This window comes from Lissotriton helveticus, chromosome 8 (genome assembly GCF_964261635.1).
Source record: "Lissotriton helveticus chromosome 8, aLisHel1.1, whole genome shotgun sequence".
NCBI lineage: Eukaryota > Metazoa > Chordata > Amphibia > Caudata > Salamandridae > Lissotriton > Lissotriton helveticus.
This window is the reverse complement of record NC_136069.1, coordinates 134967807-134984929: the sequence shown is the minus strand read 5'-3', so window position 1 is coordinate 134984929 and position 17123 is coordinate 134967807. Positions and strand designations below refer to the sequence as shown.

The following is a 17123-nucleotide window of genomic DNA, read 5'->3' as shown; positions in this document are numbered from 1 at the left end:
ATTTTTATGCAGGAAGATTTCCCTTCCTGCTCAAAAATAATCATCCCTGCAATGCAGGCACCCTTGCATCATGGTGCAAAGGTGCCTGCGTTGGCTCACAGCAGCCCATTGTGCGCCAGCGTAGGGAAAAAGTACAGGAATGCCCCTTATCATTTGCCGTAGGGCAGCGCAGAAGGAAGGCCTCCGGCGCTGCTCCACGGCAAAACTTCATAAATGAGACCCTAAGTGCGTTGTGGAATACATGAACACCTGGGCCTGATTCACAAAGGCAACTTAAACATTTTAGTAATTTACACTTTGGAATAAATTTACTTAATTTTGACTATTCACAAAGTCGAGGAGTAGATTTACTTCAAACGTGTAATTTACACGTCTACAATCAAATTGAAGGGCATGGGGGCTATAAATTTTTGAGTGCTTTACAGTTTTGAATATGTTTACTACTTTTTGGCTATTCACAAAATCTGAGTGTGAGTTGCACTTTTGGAGTAAATTTACACTTAGATTCTTTTTAATAGACAAAAAAGTACTAAATCTAGTCAAAAGTACAAATTACTCTAAATTGCAAGTTACTTTGTGAATCAGGCTGGCGATGTTTACATTGCAATGATGCTCCTGGATGCATTTTCCAGAGGTGAGAACCAGTTAAAAGCCTATTCATGGATATTTTGCAGCTGCCCAATCAATGTGCAAATAAAAAGATTTGCATAGAGTAATTCTACAAACCAATGCGTTTCTGAGCATTTTCAGTCACAGCACAATGGGTTGATTTCTTTCATCTGGATATCAGTACTGACGTTTAGCCTCTTTCTTAGTGCTTCGTATTTTTGCATATGGTAGACAAAATGGTGTGCATAGAATCACACAGTTTAGTCAAGCATGGAGGCTGGGATCAGGTTCCAGGTCTTTTGCAACTACGGGCATTTTATCCCTTACCCAGGACAAATGCCCTTCTATTTTGTGTTAAGACTGAAAAATCAAAGAAATTCCAGTCCCAACGACCAAGCGTTTCTGCTCACTACAGAAAGATCATCTCAAAACATTTACAAATTTTTTTTGTCAAGACATTTCTACCTAGTGGGATAGAAAGGGCTGATTTACTGTCAGGACAAGATTAGGGCTCTCCAGTGAGAAATGTGCCCTATTTAGCAGTCCAAAGATACACACATTAACTTAAAGATCTACCCTTGACTGAGTTTGCTTTTTCTACTAAGGGCACACTTTGCTATCAGTTCTATCATAGTCATGAAGTGTCCTTGTGTTGTTGGATGTATGTAAAGGGTATCTTTGTTAGGTTCTTGGATAGCATCATTTGCTGATGCTACTGATGTTCATGCAGTTAGTACCTAATGCATCAGAGTCACTATGAACTAGGCAGTATATATTTTTTGATTTAGTACACCGAGATTTAAAATGGGTCAAATAAGCATAATTGAGAAGTGTCTAAAGGGAAAGGTGGATCTTGCAGTGGAAAGAGAGATTCAAAGTGAATTACATCTGAGTGTTGGTGAGTTCCAGAACTGTGGCAAACCCCTCAAGAACGTCTGCATTCTCACAGTTTATTAATAAGTGCAGTTTGGAACCTGTCCTCAGAACATGCACGGAGGGGCTACTTTTCAGTCGGTGTGCTTCATTTCTCAAACTGAATTTCAATACAGGTTTACATAGGTATCTGCTTTTTTGCAAGGTTTAGTCCTTCAATACAAGCAGCCGTGAAAATGGTCTGGATTTTTCCCACCTTGGGGATTACCAATTCCAGGAGTATCAGTAACTCCGAAGGTGGTAAGATCCGGGCCATTAAATGTTGGACTCTGAAGGTCCTCTTAGAAATGAGGAATTACCAGGGAATTGATAATTTTGTGTCTGTGTCTCTGTGTAATTCCCCCCCTATTTACACATCCACAGTGCATCAGTCGATATTTCTGTGTGAAAATAAACAGTTAATCGGATACACCGCCGATCTCACTATTTCCAATGAGGCCAGACCATTGGTAATAAGGGCCTTAATGCCCTTGGTGCCATTGTCAGCTTCTTTTTCAGAGTTCAATGCATGGTCGTGCACACAACCTCGGGTGAGGTTAAAGGTCAGTTACCTGCGGTCTGGTGTACCGAAACTGCAGGTTCTGAAGGCACATATGCAGCAAGGCTTTAGCAACAGATAAGGACCACTGGGCCCACCCATCCTGCCATTACCACTGTTTCCATGAACATGAGGGAAATGTTACCAAGAAGTCATGCAATGCGGTGCAGCAACCAAAGTTGCAGTGTTGTGTAATGTGAAAGGGAGAGAGCAGGACAGCACCATATCTACTAAGTTATGACACCGAGACTCACTGGTGCACTTTATCCTGCTTTGTGCCACTCGCTCACCCTTTCTCCATAGTGCAAGGGAGACTGCCTGAAGTCTAGAATAGGTTTTGGACTGTGACAGTATCCTTTGAGCTATGCTTTGAAGTAACTTACGTACAATACTTAATATACTCTTAAAAACATATGATATGATCAAAATGTCACAAAAAAGACCATACAGACTTGCATTATCAACTATATTTTCTGTTCCTTGAGGTTGCTCAGTGCTTGGTGATCACGGGAAACAGCCACTACAACGCGGCCGTTTCCATGGAAACATTAACCACGCATGCATTACAACGCATGCGTGGTCACCACGAAAGCCTTTACCACGCATACCATTACTACGAGGTACGTAGTAATGGCATATGTGGTAAAGGGTAACAAAAAAAGGGGGGCTTGGGGGGGTCTCCCCCCCATAAAATGAAACTCACCTCAAAAAACGTCGAGATGTGCAGGCAAACGACATCCTTTAAGAGGAAACGGAAAGAAACTTCAGCTTCCTCTTAACGACGTACAACGTCACCACGGAAGTATTAGAGGAAAAGCCTATGCGAAGAAAAAGCATTCCGTTGTAACGCATGTGTGGTAAAGGCATGCGTTGCAACGGAATTCGTTGTAAAAACACATATTCGTGATCACACAGTGAGTAGAAGTTACAAAAGTGCAAAGTGTGTACAATACAGAAAGCAATGGAATTACAATGCTTTAGGCGAAAATCATAAAGGTGTTATGGAAATTCAGACTCCATTTTAATTCATTAATCCAGGAGATACCGATGACATCCCTCTGATAGGCTGAGCCTGTTTATACTAACTCAAGTTACTGTTGTAGCTTGTCACTGTGATCCTACATTGATCTGGTACACATAATTCCCTATGGTTGATTGACTATTACAAGCCACAAAGGCAATCTTCTTGGCGCCTATTTTCCTGGATATTGTCCTGAACTGGCGTCTTCTTTATATTGGCTCTTGCTTCATATGAAATTGATTTATCCTGATGATGAACCTAAAATCACCAGAAGTCGAAACGTTGTCAATGATTTCGGCAATGGAAAATATTAATTAATTGATATGGAATCTAAATTTCCATGGCCCAGCAATTGTGATTCTTGCCTGAAGCATCATTGTTCCATTGTTCTTTTATACACTTAGTCCATGTCTATAAGAGGGTGGGCAAGGGGTCATTCTTACCCTGGTCCCGCACTCTTTAAAGAAAGCCCCCGCTCTCATGCTGCAACATATTTAGTTATAGATTTCAAAAGCACAGCTTCCATTAATCACAAGGCACCTAACACAGTTAATTCCTCTTAATGGCGCCTGATGCTTATCTGCTGTGTTATCTCTTTCTCAATAGACAGGGCCATTGGAATTATATGATTTTGAGGCCATGTCATTTTCATCATAATTGTACATTTGCCACATATGCAACATCCTCCATCATCTATTGCACGACCTGCAGATTTTAATTTTAAAAAACATTTTGTTTCTAGTGTAAACAGATCAAAAGTTACCAAAACACAGCGGTGCATGCTTCTGTTCAGTGGAAGTCCTTTCCCAAAGGTTGACTGGTCATCTATTTGTTGCTTATTGCTGTTTTGGGGCATTAAATCGGTACTAATGCAGTGAAGCTGTTGTCTAGTCAGTGTTAAACGTGTAAAAATGACAAAGTAATTAAGTAATGATATAAAAATGTGCTGCTTTATGCTGCATAATTTGCCTTTTCTTGCTGTATAATTTAATCCACCCTGCCACAGAATGTGGTCCTCCCCTGCCACATAATTCTGGTGGCCGTGCATATTGATAAACTTTGGAACAAGTTCTGCTATAAAGGGCCCAGCTTAGATTTGGTGGCCCGCAGTGGAACGCACACAGCAACACCCATTGCAAGCCCATTTGCCGCAGGTGAATGCTGCGTAAAGAGGTATATTTTCAAGGTGGTGTTAAGCAATATTAAGTAGCTTAGCGCCACCTTGTAAATATGGGGAATGGCACAACACCACTGCAGCGTCAAAAAAAGGGACGGTCCGGTGATAAAATATGCCCCTTTGTCTCCTAAAAAGTTTTTGGTTTCAGTATTATAACCTATAAAATGATTTCTGCTCAGGTCACTATCGTTTGTAGGAATGACGAATCTCATACACCCAAACCTACTGGAGCTCACAACCACCGCAGAAGGGAAGGAAACAATAAATGGTACAAGGAAGAGAAGCGAGAGAGTAACTAAGATTACTAAAGTACCCAAATCATTACCCCCCTAAACTGTTCCTCACGACAGTCATGATAATTTAAGGACATATCCAAGAATTGATGCTGAACCAGCATGAAAATTATGTGAAAAGTGTTAATTTACAGAAAATAGCAAGATAGAGGTAAAAGAATAGCCGTTAATAAAAGCAACCTCCGCACATTCAAAACAGAGTTGTCAGAAGGAATCAACGAATGGTAAAGAACCAAAAGCTTAGAGGAGTCACCCAGTGGTCAGCCCTAAAGACATTTGTGCAAAGGATCTTGGCAGCTGAGGCTCAGGCGACAGACCCCTTCCTTTTAGAGCGATTCTAAACCACAAGAGGTAGATCTACACCAGTCACACCGTAGGCATGAACTATAGGAGTTTGAACCCAATGGCAGAGCATAGCCTCTGCTGGTTTCAGACCTACTTTGCCTGAACAAAATGTGACAAACTGGACATCACATAGTTGGAGCCGCTGAGTCATCAACAGATGCAATGGGGCAGAAATCCCCTAGATGCCCCACAGACATGACCACCAAAGGAAACACCACCTATTGTGTAAGAGGTCCATTGGGGTACCCTACATGGCTCAAAAGGAGGATCTGTAAATCATGTAGAATCAGTACAAATTATGATATAATTAGCCATCAGAACGTCAGTAAGAAAATATGCCACTGCCAGAACATAACTGTTGAGGGTCCCACAACAATTTTCATTGGAGATCTTACAATATGACACTGTGTTTTCCCACTCTGATCAATTTTTACTGATACTATTTGGGATGCTGAGCAGGACGACACAATTCCTTTTGCTTCTCTCTCCCCTATCGATTTTTTTGGGTCATGTCGACTTCTCTATAATAGTGGAGGGTTCCAAGAAAGAATCTAAATCTTTTGTGGTTTGGGGAAATGAGTAGCAAAAGCCCCTTAAGAAGTTCAGACAAAAAGGCTCAGTCTCCCCTGACCACCCCCAAGTATCAATAGAGACCTGAATAGTTACTTAAACTTCAATGTAGCAAAAACAAAAGCAAGTACCCCGGAACTTGTTGTAACGCCAGAGGGACATTAAGCCTGAAATGTAACTTAATCCTTTATAGTGGGCAGGCTGTGAGAGAGTTTTACAGCCTTAGACCCAGCACAGGATAGACTTTGTCTTTTAAGCCTACCAAAGTGCACACTGGAGACGAGACAACCTAGGGCACAAGAGCACTGCATACCGAAGTGGAAAAGGAACGTGAAGCAGAACCAATGGTAGACCAGTACCCAGCTCAAGTACCAGCGAAAACCACACCAGGTGAAGCTTTTGATAAGCCTCCAGAATGACGTCTACCGGGTTCTTCCAGATCTTGGACAAGGGCTTCACAATGAGATGTAGGGGAGTAAATCTGTAGAGAAGACAGGCCCAACGACAAGGGATCACACAAGGGAACTCGTTAAACTGGTTCAAAATTAGGGATTCACCTTAATGTCTTGAGAAGCAAAACGATTGAGAGACAGAGCCCTAAACCGCCCCAAAGACCCTGAAACAGACTCTGAAACTCAGTCTTGGAAATGCAGTAGTCTTGAGAAGTCGATCTGCCCTGAAGTGATTCCTCTCCTGATGTGAACAGGTTTAGAACTGACAGCGGGCACTTTGGCCTCTGGGATATCTTCTACGTCAACAAAGCAAGGGTCATAGATCTTGTTTACTTCTGGTGGTTTATGTGCGCCATGGACACAAGATTGACCATACATATCACCACAGCCTGGGAGCAGAGATGAGGTGTGCCAGCATGAAGTCCCCTGCAGATGGCCTCCGATTCAATCCAGTTGGAAGAATGTACAAAATCTGCTAGAGCCATTTTCCAAGGAGCATCCAAAGGACCCCATGTGTTCCGTCTAACCAGACATACTGGTCTCCGTAATCAACACCCCTTAAGAGACAGGATTCACCAAACTTCACTTCACCAACTTGTATATTTGAAACCATCACTGCAGGAGAACATGTAGATGAGTGGTAGAACTATAAAAACACATCAAAACAAGGATCCCATTGACCAGGTAGTTAGGTACTTAGAGGTGTCAGGTGGTGGTGTGAACAGGGCACCTAAAAAAATAATTTATCTGGGCAGTTTGGGAGTAAAGCAGGGGCCTCAAAGTTGCCTGCAGGGCCAAACCAATATCTGGTGCTTCAGAAGAAACAACTTCCCCATGCACAACACAATTAAGAGTCAGATAGATTCCAGTCACTTGGAAGAGGTGAGATTTTCCTATACTCACCAACAATCCATGATGACCGAAAACTTGGCAGGACCTCATCGCAGCTGTACCAACCATGTCCCCCAACAAAGCCTCGGTCATCCAGCTAAGGAAAAATATTCTGGGCTATCAAGTGAAGAGACTCCACCAAAGGAAACAATAGCCTGGTGAAAACATTTAGAGCAGTCTTCAAGTTAAATGATAGAACAACATCTTGAGAGTGCCAATCTCTTATTATGGACTGAAGATCCTTCCAACTTTACCTGACAGAGCATGTTCTGAAGAACCAAAGGCATGGGACAGTCCCATGCAAGATCAAAGGATTTCCTGTTGAATAGTCGTCATCTAAAATGGCAGATGAGGAATGCACTTGTTCAGATCCTTTAGATCCCCAATGTATACCCTCCTGTGACCTTGAGGACCATACAGTCATTTGAATAGTACCCAAACTCGATCTCCAATAAAGAATAAGAACAATGAAATTCTTGGTCAAGAAATCCACAAGGCCCGCCTTGCACTCTGCACGCCATAGTCTGAGGTCAAGATGGTAATCTGAGATGCAAGTCAGAGAGACAATACACAGATGCGATTGGTAATCCTGCAACATCACTGGCCGGCATCCTTGAAAAGGTGCAAATGTCCACCTACTGGGGTGTCCAGGAGCAGAATAGTCTTTTTGGATGAGGTTTCTTATTGGTGTGGGGCAGAAAATTAACCTTCACCCTCTGCTCCTGCTGCACAAGACAAGAGGAAAATAATTCTTAGCATTTTGAAGAAGAAGAAATAGGATGATGAGCTTGGTTCCTGGGCCTATGGAAGTCCTGCTTGAATTTGGAATGGAAGGCATAGGTATATATCCTGTTCACAAAAATGTTACCAAGCCATCTAGAGTCATATCAAACAATATATGACCCTCAAATGAATGCTTAGTAACAAGTTTAGATGTGTCTCCATAGTCAATTCACAGAACAGGAAATATGCCTACGACTTCCAGTCCGACATCCTTGACAGGTAACCAAGCACCACTGCTAAAGAGGAACAGAAAAGACCTCTAAGCAGCCAGCATCCTCCTGCATTAGCTCATACAAGTCAGGAAAGTACCCTCTGAGGCACTTTGCCACATTTACCATCTCAACACTAGTCATCAAAGACTCTACACAGCCAGCATAAACCTCCAGAATGGCCACTTTCTCCGTGTGGTCAGTAGGATCAAAAGAAGACATATATCATGAATCCTGAAGCTCGTGTAGAGGCAATTCAGGTTGACCCTTCTTTCCACAGATACTGAGCATTGCTTGCTGCCATTCTAGAACTTCTGCTCTAACTGCAAACACTCCAAGTCACCCTGGTTAGCAATGTTTGTACTATAAGAAGCAGACCTATGTATTTGGTTCCCAGAATGAATCCTGGCCGTCTGGGGGGTTTTCACAGCCTCTATGCTTCCATACCTTGGATTAGTTACCAGTTAGTCCATTGAGTTGGACGGCCCAATTCCTCATTCACCATAATGTACAGTTTAGACATATAATTGACAAGTGTCAATAATTTCTTAGGATCTTTTTACTGAAGCTGAGCAACAGACCACATGGATCGATGAACGGAAAGCTGGGAAGAGCGATTCTGCACATGCCTTTAAAAATGTCCTCATAATCCCCAGGAGAAGCCCCAAGAACGAAAGCAAGCTTCAACCTTCCGCAGACATAAAGTAAGAGGATGCCTCAACTTCGTTCCTCTCTACAGAGCAGCCACAAAACAAGAAGAAGTGATTAGGCCATTATGATCTCACACAACAGCCTCCAAGACCACAACATCAACTAAAGGCTACAGCTCAGCATGATGCATGGCAAGGCGTAGTCAACCTTTATTCATAGGAGAGAGAAAGGCAACTGGATTGGGTGTGCATGGAAGTCTCTTGCCGGTCTCAATAAACTTGCGTCGATATGTAGGCATCATCTGTAGCAGGCAAATGACAATGTAATAGTTGAAAGCCATATTAGTTCAAAGAACCAAAAGTGCATTCAGTTAGACCTTACCTGTAGTGGCTGCATCAGAAGTGACCACATACCACCCACACACCTCCTCTGCAAACAGAACCAGTCCTCCTGCTAATACCCTGCCTTATAGCCAATGCCCACCCCTTCAAAGAAGGCACAACACCAAAAATCTAAAAGGTAGAACGCCAGTGCCCAAGGATAGAGACCCACCACTCTACCACCCAACAGGTAATAAGTTGGGACTTTGGGAGACTTCATGAAAAAGAACACCCACTGCCCTCCCTAGTCAATAATCCATCTAGTAAAACCAAATAAGTCTGAAAAGATGGGAGAAAAGATGTTTTGGATTCATCCTCCCCATTTACATACTCTCCCACGAGGGTAAAGGAATAGCAGCAAAACCAGAATCCGGCCTCTTCATAGGTCAGGATGCAGAAGAGCTCTTCTTCTCATGAATGATATGACAAATAGTGTGGGAGAGGGTCTCCCAAGCTGTGCTTAACACATGTCTAATATGCTTCTTCCCAAGAATCCCAGGGGATTGCTGGTGTCCAAAAAGGCGCAGATGTCCCCATTCTTAGGCGGCACCGAATGGCTACTAGCGTGAGCCAGAGTGAATGTCAAAGTCCCTCGGTTTGGCTGCAGTGCCTGCTTTATGCCCATAAGGGTTTTGACGTCCTAGAACTAGTTTCTTCTCACACCAGTGTTTGCCTTCCCATGCTCTCCTTTACTAGGGTGCGAAATAACTTTGCTTTGACCATTAGACCTGGGATTTTGCTCACTATTAGGATCACATGGTTTCCTTTGGAGTTAGGAGTTTACAAGCTTTTAGTAGCTTGGGGTCTAGCTTTATGTGAACGTTTTTGTGGTGTTTTTGATGATCATATTTGGCAAGAAATTACAAAGGCCTTGGTGCTTTGCGGCGCAGAGATTTTGGCATGTGGTTGTGTCAACTTAAGTTACAAAAACGTTTCATCATGTCGAAGTTGATTGATGTTGCCATTTGCGCTGTTTTGCACCACAAAAAGCCACTAGGCATCACACAAATGCCTGCAAACACATAGAACCTCATTTAGGAGGCCCTAGTGGCACTTTTGCATCACCAGAGCATCACTTCTTTTACACTCCAGCGGCGCAATGTGCGCAGCATGTTTACAAGGCCACGCAAAGTCACTTTACGTGGCTTTTCATAGCTTTGTAAATATGTGCCCCATTCAAGCAGAGCAATGAGTGAAAGAGGTGTCCCATGGGTGTTGCTCTGGGTGTTCCCACGCAACAACCATGGAATCTGAAGCATACCCAGATTTACAAGGAATCGTAAACCTGGGAATGCGTCAGATTCTAACGTCATCCCAGGGGTGGAGTTAGGGAGGTGCAATGCTGAGAAGTATCCTTATTTCAGCGCTATTTTTCCTCTTTATATGTGTGCTGAATTCTGCAGCACACATTGAAGGAGGAAATCGCCTCCATTGATTGATTTTGTGCAGAAAAGTGTCCCTTTTGCACAAAATCAGTTATCCCTGCAACGCAGGCACCCTTTCAAAATGGCACAAGGATGCCTGTATTGGTGCTAGGCTATATTTTTAGCGCTGGAGCAGGGGTCAGTACAGGAGTGCCCTGTATTCTTGTAGATAAGGTGCATTCCTGCAATTTTAAGATGATGCAGCGTGGTGCTGAAAATTTCTCGTGGCACTGCACTTCGCCATTCTATTGTAAATTAGGCCTTTAGTAAATCCAGGCCTGTCAGGCTTTCATCGCAGGGCTCACTTGGGATATTCACAAATGTGCTTTCCCCAGGGCAGGCGTGAGCTCACCTTCACTGGCGACAAAGCTGTAGTTGTAACAGAGGGCAGTTTCAGACCGCCCCTGTGTCTGTGACTTTAGGCATTGAACTAGCTGAGTTTAAAAAAAAGGCTGGGGCTCCCCTGCAGAGGGTGGAGCAAGTGACTGAGCTCACCTGCAGGGGGCTTGTTTGAAGGTTCCTGGGACCATACTATTGCCCACCGTAAGAACAACATGACACAAAATGGCCATTTGCACAGTCAGTTTTACCGAAGGGGTCGCGCAACCATGGAGATGGAGACGGCTCGCGGGAGGGTGGGTGGTAGACATAAACCATATGCAAAAGCCCGCTGCTCCATCACCCCTCTTGCGTTTCTGAAGTGTGGCCCTAACAGCTTTCATTGAAGGATCTCTGGCACATCTGTTGAAGATGATCTGTTGGTATGATCCGAATTTCCGTGGAATACATGAATATTAGTGCCTATATAGGCAAACCTCCCCACCTTTGTAGTACCTAGCATTCAATTGGAATAAATAATCACGCAACACCATTTTGTTGGGAAAAGTTTGCTGCAGGTTCACTCAATCAATCAATCAGGGGTTTATATAATATGCTACTCACCCGAGAGGGTCTCAAGGCGCTGGGGGTCAGCTCCGGATCAGGCGAAGAGCCAGGTATTGAGGTCCTTCCTGAGAGTGTGCAGGGTTGGGGAGCGTCTAATGTTCACATGGAGCTCATTCCAGGTCTTGGAGGCAATATAGGAGAAGGCTCTCCCACCTGCTCTGTTTCTGCAGATGCCGGGGACCTCTGCCTTGGCTAGGTCGGCGGAGTGGAGGTGCCTGTTGGGCACGTGAAAGGATACTCTCTCGTTGAGGTATTTGGGTCCGATGTTGTAGAGAGATTTGTAGGCGTGGGTGAGGAGTTTGAAGGTGACCCTTTTCTCAACGGTAAGCCAGTGGAGGTTTTGCAGGTGTTGGGTCATGTGTTCTTGACGCGGCGTTCCGACAATGAGTCTGGCCGCGGCGTTCTGGATGGTCTGGAGTCTGTGCAGCAGAGATCTGTTGATTCCGGCATACAGGGCATTGCCGTAGTCTAGTATGCTGGTTATTTGTGTAGCTGATGGTCTTTCTGCATTTGGGGGGGATCCACTTGAAAGTTTGTGAAGGATTCGCAGGCAGTTGAAGCTAGTGGAGGCAACGGCGTTGATCTGGCGGTTCATTGAGAGAGAAGAGTCGAGGATGATGCAGAGGTTGCGTGCTTGGTCCGTAGGAGTGGGTGGGTTTCCGAGGGCGGGGGAACACCAGGTGTTGTCCCAGGTGGAGTTGCAGGGTCCGAGGATGAAGACCTCGGTCTTCTTTGAGTTGAGCTTCAGGCAGCTGTCTTTCATCCAGGCTGCCACGTTCTTCATTCCTTCCTGGAAGCAGAGTCTGGTGTCTGCGGGATCCTTCGTGAGTGAGAGGATGAGCTGGGTGTCGCCGGCATAGGATACAATGCTGAGCCCATGCTGTATGACGATGGTGGCGAGGGGGGCCATGTAGATGTTGAAGAGCGTGGGGCTGAGAGATGAGCCTTCGGGTACACCACAGTTGATATTGGTGGGCTCAGAGAGGAGGTTTATTCCATACAATAGTATGCCAACGTATCCAGAGCCAAAGAGGGCGCCAGATGGGTGGGGGCAGTTATAAATATCTCACCCCAACCCTCTGTGCACTGGAAGTGGTGCGGTCAGTGTGCCGGGCTGGGGGACTGCTCCCCGGGTCCCCTCAACTAGAGGGGGTTGGCGGCGTGCCTAATGTGGCACTAAGGTGGCCGCCCTTTTGAGGTGGCCCACTGCGTGAGCCGCGGGCAGCCTCATTTACCCTTTTCCACTGATATGACGCTTTATACTTATTGTTTGGGAAGTATGTGGCTGCTTTTGCTTCGCTTCATAAGGCAACATTGTTATACGTTTGTATTACAGCCATGTTTTAAAGTCAAATATGCTGTGTCCGACATCTTCCTCAAGAAGTGACAGGGCCGATTACAGCAGCTGCCACTAAAGTGAAAGAAGTATCTCCAGGCTAAGCTTTTAGAACAAAAAAGCTAGAGACAGACGAGCAGGCAGACACTGACATGCAAACAGATATTCAGGACGACACATACTTAGAAATAGAGGCAGGGCAAGTGCAAGGATGTACCTTTCCCCAGGCAAAGTCAATATATTCTTGCAATGGAGCCACATGATATAAGCATCTTCAAGGGGCAATCTGGCACCCCCATCTGGTGGTGGATGAAGCCACATGAGCTTCATCACAGGGCAATCTGGCGCCCCCCTCTGGTGGTGGATAGACTCCTGTCTAGTATTGTGTTATCCTAAAACTTAGACCTCCTATGGCCTGCTCTTTCTGTGCCACGTGACGCTCGACCACTGCGGCACCTACCAGGAAGGACAACAGGCAGAAGTCACTCCGGCAAGCAGTTAGTACAGAAGGTGAAGTGGCACCGGGGTCCTGCTGTCTTTTACTACCCAACCGCCCAAAAGCCCCACTACCTTACTGAAAGATGCTCTTGTAAGAAATCACTTGACTGGATTCATAACAGAAGCGTAGCCCTCGCTAATTCGCCCTAGTTGTGATGTGAAATATTTGTCATGACAGGCTTCTGCTACTTTAAAAATAAGAACCTTTTTCATATCTCCTTTTTATGTAAACACCAATGAGGTTTCTACATCAAATATGGCTGCCACAAATCATTTCGTAAAGGTTGATGAGGTTTAGAACAGTGAGCCAAGGAGAGCATGCATAACGTTTCACCTCTGGCGCAGCAGTGTTTCCTTTTGCAGCAATACCCATTTCCCAAGCAATTTTTCACCTTTGACCCCATATGTACTTGTTATTAAACTCTAGCTTGGGGGTTTCGAGCATGAAGTCAAATAATGCTGCTTGGCCACTTTATACAATACTGTATGGGCCCGATTCACAGAACTAACTTAAGACAAAATCCTAAACTTACTACCATTTTGGTATTCACAGAAGGCACTTACTCATTTCGGTATTCACAGAAGTCAGGAGTCCTAACTTCAGGATTCCTATATGCCTTCTGTGAATACCGAAAGTCTTAAAGGATTTTCTCAGTTCAGGAGTAGTAAAGTTAGGACTCCTAACTTTAGTACTCCTAAACTGAGAACAATCCTAACTTTAAGACTTTTGGTATTCACAGAAGGCATTTAGGAGTACTATAGTTAGGACCCCTGACTTCTGTGAATACCGAAATGAGTAAGTGCCTTCTGTGAATACCAAAATGAGTAAGTGCCTTCTGTGAATACCAAAATGGTAGTAAGTTTAGGATTTTGCCTTAAGTTAGTTCTGTGAATCGGGCCCGTATATGATTATTCCGTTGGATATTGTAACACGCAGCCCTGCACGTATAACAGAATGTTATACAGCAGGAAGCGCAGCCCGCTGTGTGCGCTCATGCACACACACACACTGCAAATCCATTGGTCCAGGAATAAGTTCTCCAAGATGGCACCATGGCAGGTTCCTGAGCTTTGTACTGTAGCCCTCTACATATACTATGCCGCGAAGCTTCCTAGGCCCATGGGTGGCTAGCTCCTCCAATCCAAGATTTTCATTTGCATTCTGGGACTTGTAGTCTTGTTTATTCCATTGCAAAACAAGGGCTCTCTATCTGTTCCAGAATGCAAATAGAAAACATGGACTGAAGCAACTTCACAAGTATCCCAAAAAGTCTTTCAGCTCAAGCCTTTAGCAAACCCAGTTTGCTCCCTGTGTCAGCCAGAATTCATTATAAAGCCTCCTTTGTCAGAATTGAAGTAATCCTGATTTCGGCACAAACAGCAGTTTGCAAATAAATTGTGATCACAGACTGTGAAGTTATATCAATCACACTAGCCATTAGATTATCTGTGTGCAAATGTTTCAGGTAAAATCTGGCAAAATGTGTGCAGGGAGAAAATAACAGTGTTCTGAGTTTTGCAGCCCAGGGAGAAAACATTACTGCATTATTTCCCAGTATGGTGTGTGTGTGGGGGGGAGCGGAGTTACGGGCCAACCTGCACAGGTGAGAAGGAGATGTGGGGGGGGGGGTGATGGGTGTCACAGGACAGACAACAATTTGTGACAGGGAAAGCAACAGGAACAGTGCAGGTATCAACGGGCCAGCAATGACACAGGAATGTTGAGGGTGCATGGGATAAACAAAAACAACGGCTAAGCAATGACATAGCAGGCGACAGGGAGAGGGGGTAACAACAATGACAGAGCAAGCAACGACAGGCAAGCAACGATGCAAGAGGGCGCAAGCAACAACAGGCAAGGAACGACACGTGAGGGGAACAAGGGAGCAAGCAACAATAACAATGTCGGTAGAAGAAAAAAAAGTACCTCAATTCAAGTTCAAGAAACAGAAGGGCACAAAACAAGCAAAAGCAATCAGTACTTGGTCCATGCTCCACCCAACATAGAAACAAAGGAAGATAACGTGAAACTGTGACACAGTGACCAATTAGGAGCCAGCAAACATGAGTGACAACAAAGCCAAAGAATGGTAGGCAGTAGGCATGCTCTAAGCCCACTTTTCGGCAATGAATTGTCTTGCAAGCGACCATGCTTTCGGTGTCTCACATGAGGCCTAAAAAGGGCACTGTGATGGTATCCAGAGTAAACAGGAAGCTATCCGGCAGAAGGTGATTTGACTCAGTGGCCATCAATAGATGGGAAACTTTCCCACAAAACCTGATGAAGTCTCTGAAACATTACTTCCTCTAATTTATTGTACTGTAATGCTACCTTGCTTCAACTGACCATCCTGTACCTTAGGGTTTGAGAGTTCCATAAATGTTTGACCTAGTACGCGCCTTATGATCTTGGACTCCTTAAAACTGATTCATAAAATAGCTAGTTTAGATATCTGGATCTCTACAAACCAGTTAATCGTGCCCTGAAATGCCTATGGGGTACACATTTCACCTAAAAAGGAAATTCCATAGTTCTTCCTTCATGTAATACTTATTCGGTTAAGTTCTCCTGCAAGTGTACTTAGTTTGCTCGAGAAGCAAATTCACCAAGTAAATAGGTTCTGGGTCAAGGTTTTCAGTGGTTAGAACAACAGCTATTGGCATATATATGGCAGGATTTTCTGATATTTACCGGACTGCTTCCAGAAGCAGGCCAGCAAATATAAGAGAATTCTGCCTCAGAGCATTCATGCGCCAAAACAGTCCAAATAGGCAATGGGAAGTTACAAATATTCTGAGAACAATCAGATTCAGCTAAAGGTAGTGGTCAATTCGATTGGCCGTGTTGAGGCCAATCAGATTGGTTAAATCCTTGGAAATGTTGTAGGAAGTTTCCAAAACTCGGATTGGTTGGCCTCTGACAAACATAGTGTCCACTACCTTCAGGCAACAAGTCTCCCTGTGGTCTTGTTGTACCAGGTTCAGCTCCAGGATACACCTCCCGGGCTTCTTATGTGAAGTTTTTATTTTATTTTATTTTTAGAGTTTTATATAGCGCAAACTCAACCCAAAGATATTAGGTATCAGAGCGCTTTACATGAGCACCAGTTTCGTTACGGATGGGCACATTCTTTTTTGTTAAGCACAGGAAGATTAAGTGATTTGCCCGGAATCACAGGATGTTGAGCTTCCCTGACGAGACTCAAACCCGGTTCCCCAGCTTTGAGGTCCACCTCTCTAGCTCCATCTGGAGTGATGAAGCATCGTGATATGCTTTGAGTAATACAATTCGGGCAAATTGAGCTTCAATTCATCCCAAAGATGGTATCCCGCTAACATGGTTTAACTATGAGGGAAGTAATCAATACTTTCTTTGACCCTACCAGTGAAGCAAATACCGACACAGGAAAGTAATTTGGGTACCAAGATAATAGTACAAAGAATCTGGAGTTTCATGGCCACAAGTGCGTGGAGGTTGAATGAAATCCAAGACTAAAAGGTATTGATTACACAAGTGTAATCTGGCTTTAACCTGGTTGTTGGGGTGATGTTGGTGATGTAAAAAGGTATCTATAAACCTTTCTCCTACCTTTGCAACGGCGGACCACCATATTCTATGTAGTGGTTGTCCTCTGAGGTTGCTTGGTTCTGCTTCTCTGCTGACTCCTCTCCTGGCCTTGACCTTGACACCTCCATGGTGAATTTCAGATCTGAATGTCATCCAGTTAGCTTATGGATTCAGAAACCGAGCTGATTATACTGTGACAGAAAGGATGAAAGCTACTCCTGCAGTCTTTTACATCACCTCGCAACCAGTAGATGTGGTTAAACACCAGGGCCGTAATGGCAGTATGGGGCACCGGACACTGGGCATTTGCCGGGTGGGTCGCCGGAGTGGGGGCCAGTTTTGAACCGTTGGGGGCAGTTTTGCAGCATAGCTGTTCAGTAGTAGCTCCGACAGTTGCATGGTAGATCTACCTCAAGGGAGTGACTGAAGAAGAGATATGATGTCTCTGTGCCTCCAAGGTCACTGCATTGTACTGTATAGTTCCTAAGCTTCACCTTTCC

General features: G+C 44.4%; 1 protein-coding gene across 2 annotated transcripts in view; it reads left to right on the top strand.

Moving 5' to 3' along the window:
* GAP43 (growth associated protein 43) overlaps positions 1 to 17123 on the top strand; it is a 257116-nt gene that overhangs the window by 154076 nt on the left and 85917 nt on the right. The gene's annotated exons all lie outside the window — the stretch shown is intronic.